This window comes from Theropithecus gelada, unplaced genomic scaffold, assembly GCF_003255815.1.
Source record: "Theropithecus gelada isolate Dixy unplaced genomic scaffold, Tgel_1.0 HiC_scaffold_16033, whole genome shotgun sequence".
Taxonomy (NCBI): Eukaryota; Metazoa; Chordata; class Mammalia; order Primates; family Cercopithecidae; genus Theropithecus; species Theropithecus gelada.
In genome coordinates, this window is record NW_020257806.1 from 8,000 (window position 1) to 12,704 (window position 4,705).

Consider the following 4,705-nt stretch of genomic DNA (forward strand, 5'->3'; position numbering starts at 1 on the left):
CCGGCCCCGCGCTCCGCCCCGCCCCGCCCCGCCCCGGGGACCCGCGCCCACGGGGCCCGCGCGCCGCCTGGCCAAGGTCACCGCCGGCCCACGAGGGACCCCGGACCGCGACCCCCCACGGCACCCCTGCCCGCGCCCGCGGTGGGGGAGGTCGCCAGGATCCGGGACCCCCGCCTTGCCACGTGGCCACCTGCGCGCGCCCTCCCTCGGGTTGGGAGCGTGGGGCCGCTTCCCGGGAAACCCCGAGTGGGGGCCAGGAGCCCGGCTCGGGAGGAGCAGAGTCCAGCCGGGGGTGGGGGGCTTTGGCAGAAATGCGGATAAAGGGGGTGCAGAATGGGGCCCCTGAGGCCGGCAGGGGCCCGGTCACACGCAGGGCAGGGAACCAGAGGGGTGCGTTGTGAAATGAGTACGTCGATAACCAACACTCAATGAACAGGTTTAGAAGCGGGCAGAGGTGGGAGGGTTCAGGTCAGTGGGGTGCACCTGGAGGCCCACCCATCCCAGGGGCCTGGGCAGGGGCGGGGATGGGGGTAGAAGTGGACTTAGCGCTCAGTAGGGCTGGTTTTGTGGATTGGGAGGCAGCCCATGGCGGTCGGGCTAGGGAGGTGGGGGATGAGCAAAGGGGGCTGGTGCTACTCTGCAAAGAATGGGTTTGCGGTTTTGGGTTAGGAAAATGTTTGTGTTCCCCCAACAGGAGGCGTCTTAGGGGAGCACTGGCTTTCCTGATGGCGTCTGTGTATCCACAAGAGACCGTGACTCCTCCTCCATTCTGGAGACCTGGAGGCTGAGGTTCCTTTTGGCCTCATCGGGCAGATCCCAGAGGAGACTGGACTTTGGGGTCCAGTGACCAGGTCAGAAGGTGCACTCACGGGTGAGTGTGAGTGTGAGACAGTCCCAAGGCCGCAAGGCTGTTAGAGGAAGGCGCCCCTTGGTGGACAGGCCAACTCTCGGACCCACAGGGGACTCTCCCGAGTCAGAGTGGTCAGTGGGTGAGAGGCTGGTCTGGAAGGTGGTGAGCTCCCCGTCACCAGGCCTGTGAGCAGGTGCTGCAGCCCCGGGAAGCCCTCGGCACTCAGCTCCTGGGTTCTCCATGGCCACCATTTCCATGGCCCTGGATGAGGTGGGCCCTTCTGCCTCTGCAGAGACTTGGCACTGTCCCCAAGACCACTCAGTCCCCTCTCCTGTTGCCACTGAGGCCGGGGCACTGAGGTTCCTATGACTTTGGTACTCTGCTTCTCCCTGACTTGACCCCACTCTCCCTCCTGGCCTCTAGACCCCCGCTCTGCAGCCCTCCTACTCTGCCACTCAACGCTCCAACTGGGACATGGGCCTCCCCTGCTCTAATGCCACCCATGGCTCCCTTCTCCCAGGTCAAGGTCCAGCTTCTCAGCCTGGCATCCATGGCCTGGCCTGAGTGCTCCTGGTGTGCACCTCCCTCCTGTCCTGACCCCAGCCCTGTGGGAGCACCTCAGAGCATGGCCCGGCCCCTGACCCTCATCTGGGGGTACACTCAGCAGGAGATGGAGACAGCCCCGAGGCAGACAAATCCCAGCTTCTGCTCTACATGGCTGCCTGCAGGGAAGTGCCTTCTCCAAGCCTCGGTTCCCCCATCTGTCAGTGACGTCATTGTTGCCCGCCTGTAGGGTTGCTGGGAACACACGGGCAGGGTGCCCACCTACACGGGGCTGCTGGGCACCCAAGCACTCAGACCGCAGCCCTGCCCCTTCCCAGTCTGCCTGCCTGCCTTCGTCTCCTGAGTGACCCGCCAGCGTGGGGCAGGGCATCGGGCTGGCTCCCTGGCTCCTCCGGGCACCAGCTCAGGCTGGGGCAGGCTGACTCATAGGTAGGAGAGTGGGCAGGGCAGTAACTCCACGCTGCGGCTGCTATTTATAGCTCCCAGGCCAGGCTGTGGGCCGAGTGAGCTGGCGAGGCCAGGCCCTGTTCCCCTCCTCACTGTCCCTGGGGAACAGAGGCTCCACCCCTGACCCGAGCACCCAAACTAGGACAGCAGGAGCCTCTCCCCCATGGCGGGCCAGGGAGCAGAGAGCTCGTCCTGGCCTTTGTGAGTGGCGGTGGGTGGGCGCCCCAGCTCTCCCTCTCCTTGGAAAGGTCCATGATCCAAATCTCAGGGGCCAGGGCACTTGCACACTGGGGCGCTGAGCAAGCCGGGACTGGCACTGGAGTTTCCTGGGTTCCCTGCTGCCTCTCCTACCCGAGTCCCTGTTTGGAGAGTCCCTGGGTGTCCTGAGAGGCACAGAGGTGGGCGAGGAGGACTGAGACCGGCTGCATCTTTGCCAAGGAGAAAAGGACCCGTCAACCTCTCCAGCTCCCGGGCTGGGCGGGATCCACAGGCGTCCACGCTGAGTCCCCAGGGTGAAACCGGGGGAGTCTGCATGGATCCCGCAAACACAGAGTGCCAGTGTAGTGGGTGCTGGGCCCTCAGCCGTCTGTACGAGGCCACTGTCCCTGCTCCCGTCTGGAAACTGCTGTTCAGAGAACGGAAGCGGCTCGCCCATGGTGGCCCAGTGGGGAAGAGGCCCGTCCAGATCCATCAGGCTCTGAAGCCACAGCCCAGCCTTCTGGGGATGGACGGCCACCCCCTTGTGATCCTCTTGCCTTGTCCCTGGCTATCTGGAGTCCTGTCCCGGGGACAGTGGGCCTGTCCTGCCTTACAGATCTCCTTTCAACAGAATAGCAAGGGATGGCGTTCATCTGAAACGTCCAGCTCCTCAGCCGGCCCTGCAGCGCCACGGCCCCTCTCCTCACCCTGCTGCCCTGGCCAGGGCCGCACGGGCCTCACTGAGCCCCAGCTAGCCATTGGAGAGGAGGGCAGTAGGGTCCGGTCCTCGGCTCTCTTCAGTGGTCTCTGGACCATGTGGGCAAAGCTGAGTTTGCACATCCTGGCCTCAGGGGGAAGAGTCCCTGGAGGCTCAGCCACACAGTTGCTTTTCAAGTTTAGCATCTGTCAATCAATCAATCTATCTATCACCTATCTATCTATCATCTATCAATCATTGATCTGTCATCTATCAATCAATTAATCATCTATCATCTAACTATAATCTACAAATCATCTATCACCTATCAATAATCAATCATCTACCTATCATCTATCATCTATTAATCATTTACCTATTGTCTATCAATCTTCTGTCATCTATTAATCATTATCTATCAATTATCTATCTATCTATCTATCTATCTATCTACATCTATCGAGACAGGGTCTCACTCTGTCACCCAGGCTGGAGTGCAGTGGTGAGGTCACAGCTCACCGCAGCCTTGACCTTCTGGACTCAAGCAATCCTTCCTCCTCAACCTCCTGAGTAGCTGGGACTACAGGTACACACCACCAGGCCCAGCTAATTTTTAAAAATGTTTCTGGGCTGGGCACGATGGCTCATGCCTGTAATCCCTGCACTTTGGGAGGCTGAGGTGGGCAGATCACTTGAGGTCAGGAGTTCAAGACCAGCCTGGCCAACATGGTGAAACCCCTTCTCTACTAAAAATATAAAAAGTTAGCCAAACGTGGTGGCAGGCGCCTGTAATCCCAGCTACTCAGGAGGCTGAGGCAGGAGAATCACTTGAACCTGGGAGGCGGAGGTTGCAGTGAGCTGAGATCACACCACTGTACTCCAGCCTGGGCAACAGAGCAAGACTCTATCTTAAAAGAAAAAAAGAAAAAAAGTTCTGGGCTGGACGCAGTGGCTCACGCCTATAATCCCAGTACTTTGAGAGGCTGATCAAGAGGTCAGCACTTTGGGGTGGGCTGATCACGAGGTCAGGAGTTCGAGACCAGCCTGACCAACATGGTGAAACTCCATCTCTACTAAAAATACAAAAATTAGCCGGGCATGGTGGTAGGCACCTGTAAACCCAGCTATTCAGGAGGCTGAGGCAGGAGAATCGCTTGAACCTGGGAGGCAGAGGTTGCAGTGAGCTGAGACCGTGCCATTGTACTCCAGCCCGGGTGACAGAGCAAAACTCAAAAAAAAAAAAAAAAAAATCTGTAGAGATAGGGTCTTACTATATTGTCGAGGTTGGTGGCATCAATATTTTAAGATACAACAAAGACCATTTGTCAAAAACCAGTTTGCCTTCAAAGATGAACGGGCTGGCATCCCCAAGTCCCCCACCCCCCTTTTTTTTTTTTTTTTTTTTTCTTGTCGGCATCTGCAGAGCTGCTCACCGCTGCTCCCCCAGCCCCCACGCCACGCCTCACCCTGCCTGGCTCCTAGAGTCAGCACTGGGTTCCTCTCTAACATCTGAGTGCTATGGGTTTTTGTTTTTGTTTTTGTTTTTTAGACAGAGTCTCACTCTGTCACCCAGACTGGAGTGCAGTAGTGTGATCTCGGCTCACTGCAACCTCTATCTCCTAGGTTCAAGCAACTCCCCTGCCTCAGCCTCCCTAGTAGCTGGGATTACAGGTACCCACCGCCACACCAGGCTAATTTTTATACTTTTAGTAGAGATGGGGTTTCACCATGTTGCCCAGGCTGGTCTGGAACTCCTGACCTCAGGTGATCCGTCCGCCTCGGCCTCCCAAAGAGCTGGGATTACAGGTGTGAGCCACCGTGCCTGGCTGGGGTGCCGTTTCATCACCACCTCTAAGGAGTGGGGTTACTGAGTCTTTAGCATTGGCAGGATAAGCTCCGGTAATACCTGGGTCTTCTTAGAGAGAAGCAGCCACTCTGGTCATCAGAGA